This window comes from Neophocaena asiaeorientalis, unplaced genomic scaffold, assembly GCF_003031525.2.
Source record: "Neophocaena asiaeorientalis asiaeorientalis breed wild unplaced genomic scaffold, Neophocaena_asiaeorientalis_V1.1 scaffold308, whole genome shotgun sequence".
Taxonomy (NCBI): Eukaryota; Metazoa; Chordata; class Mammalia; order Artiodactyla; family Phocoenidae; genus Neophocaena; species Neophocaena asiaeorientalis.
This window is the reverse complement of record NW_020172768.1, coordinates 5,137,283-5,152,915: the sequence shown is the minus strand read 5'-3', so window position 1 is coordinate 5,152,915 and position 15,633 is coordinate 5,137,283. Positions and strand designations below refer to the sequence as shown.

At 49.4% G+C, this 15,633-nt stretch overlaps 1 protein-coding gene across 3 annotated transcripts in view; it reads left to right on the top strand.

Moving 5' to 3' along the window:
• The first annotated feature begins 1,979 nt into the window (after window positions 1-1,979).
• The window catches only part of KCNJ1 (potassium inwardly rectifying channel subfamily J member 1), a 30,029-nt gene continuing 16,375 nt past the window's right edge, over window positions 1,980-15,633 (top strand). Inside the window, exons 1-2 of one of the 3 annotated variants that reach the window (XR_003002666.1) lie at window positions 1,980-2,218; window positions 6,205-7,026. The gene's annotated coding sequence lies outside the window, so the exon portion shown is untranslated. Of the gene's footprint in view, window positions 2,219-6,204; window positions 7,027-15,633 lie in introns of those variants that run through there. The other 2 variants (XR_003002665.1, XM_024740831.1) reach the window with 2 other exon arrangements.

The following is a 15,633-nucleotide window of genomic DNA, read 5'->3' as shown; positions in this document are numbered from 1 at the left end:
TTATTCCCAGATGGTCCCCAGGGGCCGTTCTGAACTGGGGGGCAAGGAGAGGGAGGAAGGAGGTAAGATAACTACCTGGTCTCCATAACAATGAGACGCCTGGCTCCATCCTGCCAGGGACCTGACCTGCAAATGAATGAGATACTTAAGAAAATGTTTATTTTCCTCATTTGGGGTCTGTTCTGTGCTGACTCCGAGAATTAATGCTTACCTTTGCGAGGTGCAGGTTTGTGTTTCCAGTTGTCTGGAGGAGGATTGGAGAATGAGAGGCACATCTGCGGCTCACACTGGCCCGGAGACCCACCGTGGCTCTTTGGGTCCCTGCTCTGAAATTGAAGATGAGAGCCCTTTTCCTGGATTGCCCTGTGTGAACCCGGTGCCTGCCCTGCAGTGGCCCTGACAGCTCCCGTCCTGTCTGAACAGCCCAGGGGAGAGGGAGGGGAGGCGGAAACACCCTAGGCCGCTCTGGAGTCTAAGGAAGCTTCCAGTGGCCATAGGGGAGTTCTCCAGCCACGGTTGCTCTGGAGGAGGCCCCTCTCCATCACCAGCTCCCTGGGTGTGCCCTGTGCTCAGCCGTTGTGGGGCGCAGCTGCTAGGGCCCCCGGTCGCCCACGCTCTCTGCACTGGGCGTCTGCAGGCTGCATTCCTATGCACCCCACACCCATTTATTCCCCGGGTGGGGTAGGGATGCCAGGGAAGGTAGGTGGAGGACCACACAGTGGGGGATTGAGAAAGGAGGTAACTTTGGAGAGAGGGGAGAGCCTAGGGAGAGGGGGTAGGGACTGCTTGCCCACAGGGGACCTTCTGTGAAGGGAAAAGGTCATATTTAGCACAAGCTTTGGAACTCTCTTCTTGTTCCTTTTCCCGTGGCACTGCTGTTCCCTAGAATAAGTATCCTACAATCAAACTTCATACGGGAAATGCCTCTATAAGTTCTTTTACTTACATCTACTCTATTCTTTTTGCTTTATCATAAAACTGATGATACACAGGTTTGAAAACACAATTTCCTTTCCTCATGGAATTATCAGTTTCTATTTTATCGTCTCTACGAAAACCAAAATGTATACCTTCTCCTGGTTTTCCTGTGTCAGAATCACTGGAATGTGGCCTCCAAACAACAGCCCAGCTCTGCAGCTTCTCCCATTCTTTGAGTCACTTAGACCGGAGTGAAATCTGATACTTCATGTCATCTCGTGAGGTGCTGAGTGGAGACCGGCAAGAAGGTGAAGGTGAAGGGTGCCTGCATTCGCCCTCCAGCCCCGCGCGGCCCCCCCAACCGCTACTCCACGAGTACAAAGTGACAGCTTACTAGGGGAATGTTTTCTGATGCCCCAGTGGTGACTAGCGGTGAAATGAGTGAGGGTCCACAGAGGCCACTGGGACCGGGAGGAACCCAGACACCAGGACGGCTCAAGAGGGCGTAAGACACCAAGTATGAACCAGAGGGAGATGACCCTAAGGGCTGGGGTGGGAAGGAGGAAAGAAAGCAGATACTGGGCTGTGTTGATTTCCCAAGCCTTCGCTCAACGCCAAGTACGTGACAAGTCCGTTCCATCCATCACCTCCCTACCCACTGCAGACCCTGAGTGACAAAGCTAGGAGCTCACCCCCAGTGAGGTGCTTGTGCCGCAGGGCTCCCTTCCCTTTACAGGGCTCTTCTGTAAAGTCTCGGCTACAGAGCTCTGCACTGAACTGGGACCAGGGTGGCAGAAATTGGCCGAGGGAACGTCAGGCCAGCCTGACCTGTGGTCACTGAGGAGCGTCACTGAGCAGGAGAAATTTTGGAAAGGGCTCCTCGGGGACCCCGGTGCCCCCATCCGGGAGCACCCAGCCTTCACGCATGCGTTTGGCTGGGACCCTCAGCCGGTACACACTGGTTCCAACACGGCTCCATAAACATATCTCTCGTAATTAGCCCTGGCGGCTCAACACCTCTGCTGTATCCGGCCCACTTACCTGCCACGCCTCCTCTTATTGGAACCGGTTCTAAGTAAACTGTGTTCTCTGAGAGCCGTTGCATACAGAGGAGTCGGCAGCCGGTCTGAGCTGACCCACAGACTCATAAAAACGAACAGGGCCCCGGGCCCCGTCACCTGGGCCATCCAAATTCTTGAAGCAAAGGTGCAAGGACTCGCTCACATCAAGGACCCGGCTGCTTTCTAGGGGACCAAGAAACTGAGCTTTTTTCTCTGTGTTCACGCTGGCAACCCATGAGGTAAGGGGAGAAATGCCACATTGCTCCTTTGGGGAGTTAATCAAAAAGGAGTGAATTCTGGTGGAAATTTAGCCTTCTTTTCCCCACCTCAAATCTAGACAGACTGTCCACCGTTCCCAGGGGATAAAAGTGTGGTTTTAACTCCCTTGCTTGATGGTCTGTATCTTTTGATCGCACGTGGATGACGAGCCATGAGCTTCCTCCTGGCCACCCTTGGCCATTCCATAGCGCTGAGCATCACGCCTGGTTCCACCACCTTCTCCTCGTCGTGGTGGAGACAGACGTGCGTGGGCTTCTGTCCCTGATGGCTTCAGCTCCTGCAAGAGCAGAACTCTCTCTGCCTTTGCCGTCATTCAGGTAGAGGGTAAGGGTGCTAGTGAGGTCCACTGTGGAAAGCGCTGAAGGCTTGACTGGGTGGAATGTGTTAGTAAGTCTCTTTGCTCACCTGCAGCAAAAGTGCCTTTCCTTCACTTGGCGAAATGCTGCATGATTCCGAGTGAACGCATCTGGACTCCTCACTGTTTGTTCAGCTCCCTAAATACAGCTTTGACAGATGCTCTGCACCGTGAATGGCAGCCGTTCCCTGTGTTCCACTTCGTACAAGCCCTAGAATGAACAGGCCTGGAGCCCCCTTCTCCAAACCTCCATGTCGTATAGATGCTACGCATAGTTGCTCAAAAGGTGTCTGTCTTTTGCGATTGGCAAGCTTTAGGAAAATTGTGTTTGCTTTTTTCTGTAGTTGGGCGAACAAAATAAAGCCAAGCATGGTGATGGGAAGGACACCATTGTCAACAAGGACTTACCCAGCCCACTGGCAGGTGCCCTTCAGTCATACACTTAGCTTGCATTGTCTTAATCTGCCCTGTTTTGTGAAAATGTATCCCTACGAAGTTAGCTTCAGTTTCTCAAAACACAGTGGAGTCGAGTGTCTGGGAAGGTGTGAACCATCAGAAAAGACTTTTTTGAATACATAAGGCACGAAGATGGCTTTTCTCCTGGGTAAGAAGGACATCAATTCAGCTCAGGTGCAGGGCTGAATCGGCAAATCAGCACAGGGAGCAGATGATTTGTGAATGGTTCTTGGAGCTTTGATGTTGCTGGTGGCTTTGGTTTTCCGTGATTTTTTTCCAAATACATAAGATGCTGTAATTGCCAAGAAACACTCTGCAGAGTTGAGACTCAGTCATGTCTTTCTTCCTTTTCCCAGCAATTCATGTCTTCTGTGCTGGGTTACAAATCTACCCTGGACCTTTTCACAGCTCAGTGATTTTCCGAGGATTCAGCTTTGATCACATGCTTTGCCTCTTACCTGGCATGTGGCTTCCGTGGAATCAATGCTTCTTAATTTTTCCACTTAAGAGTTCTCACTGGGATCGCTTACATGTCCTGAGGTTGATTCAAATTTCACTCCTCCTGGATCTACAATTTAAGACGCTAATCACGACTACTGCGTTCTTCTCTTCACTATTGCCCTTTCCGTTAATATTATTATTAGGCATACAGGTTTTTTTCCCCATTTGCCTTTCAACAAGCCTATAATGAGCACCCACTGTCTTCTGGGAACTCTTTGAAGTCCTGGGAAATTACTGAACAGCCCCTGTTCGCATGGAAGTTACAGTTTGGGAGGGTGGGTTGTGCACGTGGAGGTAGACTGTCACACTCCAGTAGGATAAATGCTACAGTGTAGTCATGATATAATCATTGCCTGCACAGGAAGGACTGCCCAGTTTGCCTGTGGAAGGCCTCCTCGTGGAATTGTGACCCTCAGCTCGCTGGGTGGGCAGGATGGAGCCGCTGGAGACAGGAGGAAGGGCATTCCAGAGCGAGGGAACAGCATGTACAAAACCACAGAGGCATGAGAGAACATGGCGTATTCAGTGAATACTGAGCTGGCATGGCTGGGGTCAGGGGACGGGGAGGGGAGAAGAAGGACGGAGCTGTGAGGGGAGAGCTCACCATGAGGGACCTCGTGCGCGATGCCCAGGAGCGTGGCAGTATCTTGAAGGTAGTGGGAGGCCACGTGATGTCATATTTACAATTTAGAAAGGCTGCTTTGTCTGCAAAGTGCAAAGTGGGTTGAGCTGGGGTATGACCATTGCCAGGAAACCAGTTAGGAAATTACTAAAATGCAGAATACACGAGACCTAGGACAGACTGGCTGTGAGGATGAAGCATAGCCCTGACACGGGAAACTGAGGGTTGGCTGGTCTCATTCTGGAAATTTCCCCAAAGTCCAAACGATGAGCAAACTTTGAATGGAAAAGAGCATTTTCTCTACCCTGGGCCTCACGCACCCACCACGGCTTCCCGGGCCCAGAGAAATGAGTTAATGGGCCCGGATGTTACAGGAGGCCGCTGCTGTGTGGGGCAGAGGCCTGGCCTTGCAGGGGCCCCCTCCTCAGAAATGTAGCCTCCGGTCATTTGCTTTCCTCCATCATTGAGGTAAGTGCCTGCCTGTCTGCGGTGAAGGAGTATCTCTTTCTCCTTCTCTCCTTGATCACCCGGGCCTAGATGATGGGTCGCCCTGGATCTCTGCTGAGCCCCGGTGTCACCCCTTAGGAGGCAGGGCAGAAAATGTGTCTTTCCCGGCAGTGGAGCTTAAACTGGAGACAATATCAGAAAGAATAACAGAATTGCTGGGCTTTAGAGGCCCCTGTCGCCGTTACTCTAAGTACCATTAATTGCCCCAAAGTGTTCCCTACTCACACTGAGCAGTTACTTAGCTGAATCTTCCTTGTGGGTCATTCCTATGAGTAGGTGCTCTTTTCTTTTTTTTTTTTTTTAATATAGAATAATCTTTCTTCTTCTTTTCTTTTTTTTTTATTGGAGTAAAATCACTTTACAATGTTGTGTTAGTTTCTGCTGTACAGTGAAGCGAATCAGCTGCATACATACCTATATCCCCTCCCTCTTGGACCTCCTTCCCACCCGCCCCATCCCACCCATCTAGGTCGTCACAGAGCACCGAGCTGATCTCCCTGTGCTATACAGCACGTTCCCACTAGCTATCTATTTTACACGTGGTAATGTATTTAGGTCAAACCTAATCTCCCAATTCGTCCCACGCTCTCCTTCCTCCCTCTCTGTGTCCACATGTCCGTCCTCTACGTCTACGTCTCTATTCCTGCTCTGCAAATAGGTTCATCCATACTATTTTTCTAGATTCCACATACATGCATTAATACACGATGTTTGTTTTTCTCTTTCTGGCTTACTGCACTCTGTATGACAGACTCTAGGTCCATCCACGTCTCGAGTAGGTGCTCTTTTCAGCCCCATTTTGCAGGGAGGTAAAGATGACAGGGACAAAGGGAAGGGAACTTAAGTCCGTGTCTCCTGAGTTTTTTCTAGTGGGCCACATAGAAGAGGATGACGTTGATAAGACAATTACCCCTTGCTGGGGTCAGTGGAGAGGCTGCCATCTCAGGCCTGGTCACTCACTCCAGACCCACCCCAGGGCGAGGGGACAGCATCTGGGTCCACGTGACCCCTGTCCAGTCACAGCATCTGAGACGCTCTGGGCGGGTCCCACAGGCAGTGAACGGCAGAGCTGGGATTCAGACCCGTGTCTATCTGACCCCGGCATCCACCATATATCCCTCCTCCTTCCACTTGGCAGGCGGGTAACAGGTCCCGGATAGTGAGATCTCACAGTTCAGAGTATCTGGGAAAAGCAGCCCTCTGGGGTTTAGGTGAGGATAGACTCATGTCAGACTAGCCAATTTCAGGTGCCCCTGGGACTTTTCTCCCTGGACCTGAAGTAACTCCTGGGATCCAGACAGGACTCAAAGTGTTCCAGTTTCGTTTCTGTCAGGCCCGAGAAGAAGAATATGCCAAAATGTGTATCGTGTTGCAAGTTCAAGTCACAGCCGAATGAATTTATTGGCACAGAAATCAAAGTTTGCCCAAGAATTAATTGAGGATAGTTGAATATATTAATTAGTTTTAAAGACTCTGCTTCCCACTGTCTCATTTCCCCACATCAGCTCGGCATCTTCAGAGGTGGAGGTGATGGTGAGCCTGATAAGGGGGTCAGGAGACAGCTCCAAGGGACCATCCGTCTACCTTCATCTCAAGGTCAATAAGGAGACAGCTCCAAGGGACCATCCGTCTACCTTCATCTCAAGGTCAATAAAATCATTAAAATTTCATAGGTTGAGAAAAGAAAGTACAGGGCAGTGACGACTTAGGCCGAAGCCAAAAGTAAAGCAAAAAGGACCAGACCTTCCCAGTCTGTTCTGTCTCCTGGATTATGTATGATTCATGCGTAATATTAGCTCTGTTCCAGACAGCAAGAGTGGTTGGCTCATGTAGTTCAGAATCTTCACGAGCAAGCAGGGAGTGTGTATGGAAATGGGAGAAGCAAAACAGAATAAAAACAAACAACTTCAAAAAAAGAAAAAAAGATGAAAGAAAAATTCCTGGGGAGACATATAGGAGGTAGACCTAGAAAAGCCAACAATAAGCAAAGAATAACCTAAGGTCAAGGGGCTCAGAAAAGTCCATTCTCTGCTCCAGATGGAAGGATCCTAAGCCATCCTCATTGGCTTTGTTATGAAGGATGTTCAGAGAACTTTCCCCATCCTCTCTGTTGCCTTGTCAGAATCCACGCGCAGACAGAGGGAGTGATGCCCTCACCCCTGAAACTCCCTGGTTCTGTTTGAAAAACAACACAAAGAAACCAAGAATATTGTACACAATGGGCAACTTCAAGACTGCTGAGAATCCAAAGATGTTCTACCCCAAGTAGTTCCTTCTCGGAAACTCTAAGGGCTTTAGCTGCTCATGTAAAGCCCAACCTAATACCATCCCATTAAACAACAGAGCATTGAAATGAACTCTTTTTCTGGCAGATTTTTACAAGATTTTAATTTTATATTGGAGCAGTAGAGTTGATTCACAATGTTGTGTTAGTTTCATGTGTGATTCGGTTGTACATATACTTGTATCTATTATTTTTCAGATTCTTTTCCCATATAGGTTATTACAGAGTATTGAGTGGAGTTCCCTGTGCTATACAGCAGGTCCTTGTTGATTATTTTATATGTAGTAGTGTAGTATATGTAGCACAACTAATTTTAAACAATCATTCTAAGGGTTTATCAGAACCCTTGCTCACTCATCGTAGGAAAGAAGAAACTAAGGGTTAGAAGGGTCCAAGACCTTCCAGTGTCCCCAGGTAAAGCAGAAACCTGAATTCACCCAACAGGGCTTTAGACCTGTAACTCCTCACTCAAGGAAGCCTGTTGTTTTCTCCCTAAGTTGGTTCCCCAGCGTGCGGTCTGCCCCGGTGGGCATGTGTCTGCCCAGGTTCTGATCTGCAGTTATTCAGCCTTGTAAACATTCATAGAGGCAGGTCACCCACTTAGGCTTTAAGAGAACATTCTTTTTGAATCCTCTGAAATATACGAGCCAGAAATTTCCATGTATTCAGAATTTTCCAATGTCCATCTGTGGCCTTCCCTCTCTTCCAATTGCACAAACACCAATGTTTCTTAGCTCAGGTTCAGGAATTGCATCTACCAGGGGGTGTCAATGTGCCACCGTATCCCCAGGCAGCAGATTTAAATAGGCAACACAACACGGCTGAAAGCAACAGGTTAATACGTCTTTGCAGCAGGAACCACCACAGCTCTCTCAGGTGACTACCCTCGGGGAAGACTCATGCTTCGCTGCTCTTGATTAAACGCTCGGGAGCTTTTCTGACTCCATCCAGATCTGCCATTTGTCCTTGAGGAGCTTGACAGAGCTTGGAAACTATGAATAACTGTTGCTAGATTCTCACAGGCAAAGACTCCCCGAAATGTGGCCTTTTGGGGTCCGAGTCACTGATAAGATGTTGGGAGAGATAAGAGTAATCCCTGTCTTGTGCTGGAAGGCAATCAACCATGTCGGGGATCAGGAGATTCAGAGGATCTGAGGGGTTGGACCGCTGATGGACTGTGCATGGGGTGGAGAGGACAGGAATCGGATTCAGAGAGGAGTCACAGGAGTGGTCAGGGGATCACCCAGAAGACCTCTGGGGAAGCCCACGCTGTGCTGGGCTTTCCAAAGGGAGGACCCTGTCCCTACCTTGCAGAAATTGCGGGCCCCTGGGAGGACAGACAGGTGGGAATGAGAGAGGCATGGGAGGGGCACATTCTACCCGATGGGGCTGGGCTCTCCCCTCCCACCCGGTCTGCTCCCAGAGTGGCTCCAGCGGGATGGGCCGGTGGGGGGGGGGCAGTGTTGAGGAGAGAAGGCTCATCCCCTCTCCCAACTGCTCCATCCCCTTTGATGGAGAGACGAGGGCAGCTCTGAGAGACCCTAACTCACAGTGCTTACCTGGACCATTCCCAGCTTCCCTTTAGAGTCTGGGGCTCTTGTGCTCCTTTATCCAAAACCATTGCGAGTGAGAGCACAGGGTTTCCTTCAGGCAGTGCGGACGCTCACTGCTGTCAAGACACAGACAGGGTGAAGCCCCCTGGGGAAGGAGTCTAGCTGAGAAGTGGAGGGAACTGTGTCCAAGATTTGGATTTTATTCATCTTTTTATTAATACATTATTTCCTTTGGCCTGTGGTGCTATTTGCAGTTTTGGATTTCTACAGACAAGGATGCCTCTTTAAGGACCTGGTGGCAGTGAGAGGGGGGTGTGGGGAGGGTAGGGAAGGGGGCCCAGGCCAGGCTTGTGCCTGGAGCCATGTAAGCAGAGAGATTCGTCACTCAGGACATGAAGTGGGCAAATTCCTTCCCAGGAGTTGACTCTAGTGAAGGGAAGCTGAGAAACAGGCTGTCATTTGAGAAGGTCGTGGAGGGATGTGGGCTAAAATTGCTCCCTAACATGGGAAGGGCTGGTTTTCTCATACCTGCTGAAGGCAAGAGGAGAGTAGATTCAAATCTCAGCCCGAGGATGTGGGTTAGGTATCAGGGGGAATCTGGGTGCTGAGAGGCAGGAATGGGTTTCAGAGGGAAATGTTCCTTATACAGACAGGGAACCAGTGTCTGTCTCTCTGGGGGAGGGGTTCAGGGGCTGCCTGCCCACAGGCAGGGTGGCCTTAGAGTCTTTTCCCACCCCAGGTCCTGGGAGGGAGCAACCGTGAACCCCTCACTCTTGGTCTTGTGTTCTGGCAGCGGGGAGGCGAGTCCCCAGCGATCCCACTGTCTTTGGTGGCTCGAAGGGGCAGGTATCTGATTCTTAGCTTAAGTGTGGACCCGGGACAGACACTTCCGGCCACCTCCCCTGGCTAAGCCTTTCTTCAGGCTGCCTGGAAGCTTCCTTCCTGCCCAGGCCCCAGAGACGTCCCCCAGAGGTACCATAACCCCTGGCAACCAAGGGGTCAAGACCCCGTCTCTTCCAAGCATCCCCTCCTCTCCCTGCTGACTCTTTACTCGTACTCTTGTTCTGTCTCCACCCCCTGCCTGATTCCTGGTCCCCACCTGCAGCTACCAGACAGGGCAGCTCGGGGAAGCAGGCCTCTTTAATCCCCTTGGCCGCCTGCTTTGCTTGGGACAGAGCCTGGGCGGAAGCTGGCAGTGCAGCAGGTCCTGTCTCTGCTGGCTTAGCCCTGTGGGGGAGGGGCCTCAGGGACTCCAGCAGCCAGACCGCAGGCAGGCCAAGTTCCCAAGACAGACACAGTCAACGCCATACATCTGGTGACTAGCGACCAGATGCTGAGCCATTTCCAGGCCTGGCTGTGACGGGGGATGGAGAGAAGGCACGACACCCACAGAAAGATGCTGGTTTTGCCTTTGCACTGTGGACGCTCCCTGGTCCCCACCCCGGAGTTAATGAGAGTAATCCCGGGCAGGGTGCACAGTGGGGCTGCAGCACGGGTGCGGGGAGGGCTGGGGAGGGGCGCAGTCACAGGACCTTGGTCAGCTGGTCTCCAGGGTCCTGTGTGCATGGGGTCCAGTGGGCGGTGACTTCACTTTTGTTCAGAGAGAAGCTTCTGGAATCCCTAACTTAGAACTAGCAAAGACACTTCTTGAGTTCTTTAAGCTACCTCTTCCTGCATTTAAAAATGCATCCGTTTCTACATCTATTCACTCCACACAACGAAGCCTATGGAGGGTCAGTTAGTTATCACTTCTATTTTATTTTTTAAAAATTCTTTTTATTTTAATTTTTTAAATTGAAGTATAGGGGATTTACAATGTTGTGTACTTTCTGCTGTACAACAAAGTGATTCAGTTATACATGTGTATACATTTGTGCTTCCATACTCTTTTCCATGATGGTTTATCCCAGGATATTGAATATAGTTCCCTGTGCTCTACAGTAGGACCTTGTTGTTTACGCGTCCTGTATATAATAGGTTACATCTGCTGACCCTATTGCTTCTATTTTAAATAGTCAATATAGATAAGATTCTTCATTGGAAACCTGCTGTGCGTCATATCATCCTTTCCATCAGAAAGTTCTTCCTGGTGTCTAACTGAACTCCCTCTTGCTACGATTCCAGCTCACTTTTCTATAGTGTGTCACTCATTCGCCTGAACTCTCCCAAACGTTCCGTCATTTAATTTGTATGATGGCCTCGGGAGGTAGATATGTTATTATTGTCATCTGACAAATGGGAAGACTGCAGCCGGCTTTGTGCCCATGCTGGGGTGCAGGCAGGGCAGGGTTCCTAGGTCTGCCTGAAATGCTAAAACTCTCTGAGCAACGTCCTGGGTAGGAGCCAGCAGGTGAGCTTAGGAGGAGGCCGAGTTCGGCTCGCCTCCAGCCTGGGGGAGGACCTGCCCTCTCTCGTAGTGGCATTGCTTCCCCCCACCATCTTTAGCTCCTGGTGCCCTCTACTCGCTGCCACTTGTCAAGGTCACCCCTTGTTGCCATGGCTTTCTCAGCCCTTATCACCATCTATAATTACCCTGTTTATTTAGTTCCTTTTTGTTATCTGTTCTGTTCTCTCCAACTCCCTGAATACCAATCTCGTTCCTGCTCTAGCCCCAGCTTGCAGCACGGAGCCGGGCATGTGATAGACTCTCAGTAAATATTTATTGACAGAAGGAAAACAAAGAAGGAACAGGCAAAGAAAGAGCGAGCAAGGAAGGAAAGAAAGAGGGAAACAGAGGAGGGCCTGTCTTTCCCCAAGGCCTTCCTGCCTTTCCTCCCTGACCCTAGACCAGAATTGATTCAATCTTTATGGAACCTCTGGTAGAAGGATCCAAGAAGACTTGGGTTCCCATCCCAGCTCTGCCTCATCTGAGCTATTTAACCTCTCCATACCTCAGTGCCCTTCCTTGTAAAATAGAGATAATTATAGCTACTTCACAGGGTCGCTGTGAGGATCGAATGGACTAATTTCTGCAAAGCCCGCAGCACAGTCTCTGGCGTGTGCAGACATGCAATAAGCCTTCAGTCTTTTTCCTCTGCACTGATTTCAACCCTTCCGCCCCAATTCTGTAAAGCAAAATCAAACCCTGCAGTGTTCCTCCAGCCACGTGTGAGAGGTGCTCTGCCTGGCTGGAACGGGGATCTTTTAGGGAACACACCGCCAGCCTTCCGTCTGTGCCAAAAAAAAGTCACATTGGAAGGGATGCATTTTAATGAGTTTCTTCCAATAACTAAGTAGAAGGTGGACACATATCCCACCAGATGAAGCTACAGTAGGCTGAATTCTAACTTTCTAGCTCTGGGAACATGGGTCAATAACTTGGCTTTTCTGATCTCTGATTTTCTCCTCTATACCCTGGGAATAATGATGATACTGTGTAAGTCATAGAGCAGCTGTAACTGTTGAGTTTACACATGGAGCCTAGAACATAAATGGTCGCTATTGTTGATCTATGGGTTAGAGGAAAAACTACCCTCACACTAAACTAGATTCAAGAAAGCTTGATAGAACTTTCTTTCTTTCTTTGTCTCTTTCTTTCTTTCTTTCTTTCTTTCTTTCTTTCTTTCTTTCTTTCTTTCTTTCTTTCTTTCTTCCTTCCTTCCTTCCTTCCTTCCTTTCTTTCTTTCTTTATTTCTTTCTTCCTACCTTCCTTCCTTCCTTTCTTTCTCTCTCTTTCTCTCTCTTCCTTCCTTCCTTCTTTGTGCGAGGTCTTAGTTGCAGCAGTCATGCTCCTTAGTTGAGGCATGTGGGCTCCTTCATTGTGGCATTAGAACCCTTGGTTGCGGCATGCATGTGGGATCTAGTTCCCTGACAAGGGATCAAACCCGGGTCCCCTGCATTGGGAGCGTGGAGTCCTAACCACTGCGCCATCAGGGAGGTCCCTGGTGGAACTTTCATTAATCGCTAGTTACTTTTGTACATCTTATCTCCTTTTCTCTTCAAATAACACGGGAAGAGGACCCGCTTCCCATTCTTCATTCATTTATCAGTTCGCTCATTCAACAAACACTAACTGTAGCCAGAGAGACAGATAGCTTTCTGACAATGGTTAACCATCCATAAAACATGGTGGTGTGCAGATGTAGAAAACAAACTTATGGTTACCAAAGGGGAAGTGGGAGGAGGGATAAATTAGGTGGCTGGGATTAACAGATACACACTCCTATATAGAAAATAGTTAAACAACAAGGACCTACCATATAGCAGAAGGAACTGTATACAATACCTTGTAATAACCTATAATGGAAAAGAATAAAATATTTAGATACATACATATATACGTATAACTGAATGACTTTGCTGTACACCTGAAACTAACGTGATACTGCAAATCAACTACACTTTAATTAAAACAAACAAGCAGACATGGTGGTGTGTAGGTGACTTCTTTAACAGCCATTCTCCTGTCCTTTATTGCAGGGCTCACCACTGTATCGCTTGTTCCCTCGGAGCGGGGGTTTTCCTCTGGGTACCCCTGCTTGGTCAAGTGTCCCCTCATTTCCAGCTGCTCTTGCTGGCCAGGGCTCCCTACCAGCCTCTCCATCACCCAGCCTCCCTGAGCCTTGCACTTCATTGGATCTATCTCATTCACATTTTCTTCAGAGTCTCTGAGCTTTGAATATAGGTCAGCTGCTTCTACACTTTAAAAAACTTTAAAACCCTTGACCAAGTGAATAAACGCTAAAAATAAACGGTAAAAAAAAAACTTTTTTTTTTTTTTGCCAAGCCATGTGGCATACAGGATCTCAGTTCCCCGACCAGGGATGGAACCCATGCCCCCTGCATTGGGATCACAAAGTCTTAACCACTCAACTGCCAGGGAAGTCCCCCAAATGGGTCGTTTTTGGATCATGGAAACAAACACTCAGAAACACGTCTATTTCTTACACACATTTCCATGCACGATATTGAGTTCAAAATACATGAAGTTTATGGCCACTGCACATTGTAGAAAACCTAAACTTAACTTTAAAAGATTAGGGGGGAAAAGGCCCACAAATGCGTATGATAGGCGAATGCGCTATCTCCCTGTCACCTCTGAGACTTGGTATTTATGAATTCACCACGAGCTGTTTTCATACCATCACTGGATGTTTACTTCGTCATTAGTTGCGTGAACAAGTAAAAATCATGTTCAGCTGTATCTTGGAGGAAAATAGCTTCTCTCTCTTTCTCTCTCTCTCTCTCTCCCCTCTCTCTCTAGAGGGTCAATGGAGTCCAATGGGTGGCGCTGGATATAAAGTTGTGAACAGGTCACACCACGTCCCCGCGCTTGTGCACTTCCAGCCAGAGGAGGGCACGAACTTTTACTCTTTCGAGAACTATTTGTAGAGTTTTTCTAATGGTGGATCTGGGAGCTGAGAATTCAGAGGAAAGCAAGACAGGCTGCTTTCGTGGAGTGGATATATTCGACTAGAGGGGAGCTAGACAAGAAGTGAACACATAATAAATAGGCAGATAAATGAGATGACATCTGATATTGATGAGATGCGAGCAGCGGGGTTGACCGAGACCATGGTGCTCCCTGGGATTGGATGCTGAACGGCCCTCAGAGGAGGTGACCACGGAGCTGAGTCCTGACGGACGCAAAGGAGCCAGGACAGCCCCAAAGGAGGAAAGAGCAGGTGCAAAAGACCGGGGCAGGGGCAGTGTGGCACGTGGTCTGAGCAGCACTGTTGGTGGAAGCACAGTGATGTGAGGTTGGTCTGGGCAGAGCCCAGGTTATACAGGTCCTTGTGGTGGTTAGGACGAGGGGATGCCAAAGAAGGCTTCCGCCAGACAGCAACACGATCTGATTTACACAAGAAATACCTGCCTCTGACCTGGCGAAGGTGTCAGGGGGAGGAGAGAGAGAGGCAGCAGAGACATGAGCGAGCAGAGGTTATTTCTGCAGCTAAGCAGGAGTGATGGTGGTTTGGACAGCAGTGGCAGTGATGGAGATGGAGCCAGGAGGACAAAGGGGTTCTGGATATATTTTGTAGGAAGAGCAGAGAAGACTTGCTGATGGATTGGATGCGGGGATGAGAGACAGAAAAGAATCAAGATCGAATCAAGTTTTCCTCAATTGTTTTGCCATTGACAGAGCTGAGGAAAGCACGAATTCAAAAAAATAAATATATAATAAACTATATTTGGTGCAAAGAAAGAAAAGAAGAGGGTGCTAAGCTCATTTTTCTAGAGTAGAATCTCAGCCACAGATGCCCGGTGGAGATGCACCTCTCAACCCCACCCAGGGCTCATGGGGTCTGAACTCCTGCTAAGAGCTTTTGGAGAAAGGATCGTGCCAGACGCCGATCGCAAGCCCTGTGCTCCAGCAGCCTCTGCTCCTGGAAGGCTGGTCATGCTAACCTCAGAGGAAATTCAGTTGGTCTGGCATAATTGGATCTTCCTGGTCTAATCTAATCTGCTCATTTTATGGGCAACCTTTTTCTTTTTGATCGTCAGCCTTTTTCCCCAGCTTTGTTATTCTTCCCTAGCAGCCAGATAAACAAAGTCTTCGCCCTTTGGGCTTCATGTTTGCAAACACACTCTTTACAGGCCCCCTTAAAGCAGCCCGGCGTCCGCTGCCTTCCCCTCCCAGAGGTTCTGGGGGGAGAGCCTTCCTGAAGTGCCGGGGAGGACAGGGCTCACAGAGGCAGAAGAATACTGCCCGTGGCCTGGCATCTCCCCCCGGCGGGGCCACACGCCCGCCCCTGCATTTTCTCTGCAGCTCACGTGGGCGCTTCCGAGTCTGTCCTCGGATCCGGCAAGGAGAGCCAGCTGCCTCCTCCAAACCAGACCTGGCAGTTCAAATGATTCCTCAAATGCCAAATTGACACCGGCTGTCTCTTCATGAAGCCCCGTCAGCTCTGCCAAGCACGGAAGGAAGCTGACCTCACCGACGTCCCCACGTGCTGGGCCCCCTGCACTGAATCCCATCTCAGCTTGTGAAACAGGCATTCTTATCTCCATGTTCATGGAGAACACTCAGGTTCAGAGAAGCAAAGTCATTTATCCTGTTGACAAGTGGAAGGAGTGGGGTTTAAACGGAGTCCACACCACCTCCCAGCCTGACCTTCGCTACCTTTGTGACACCTGCTGACCCCCCTCTTCGCTTC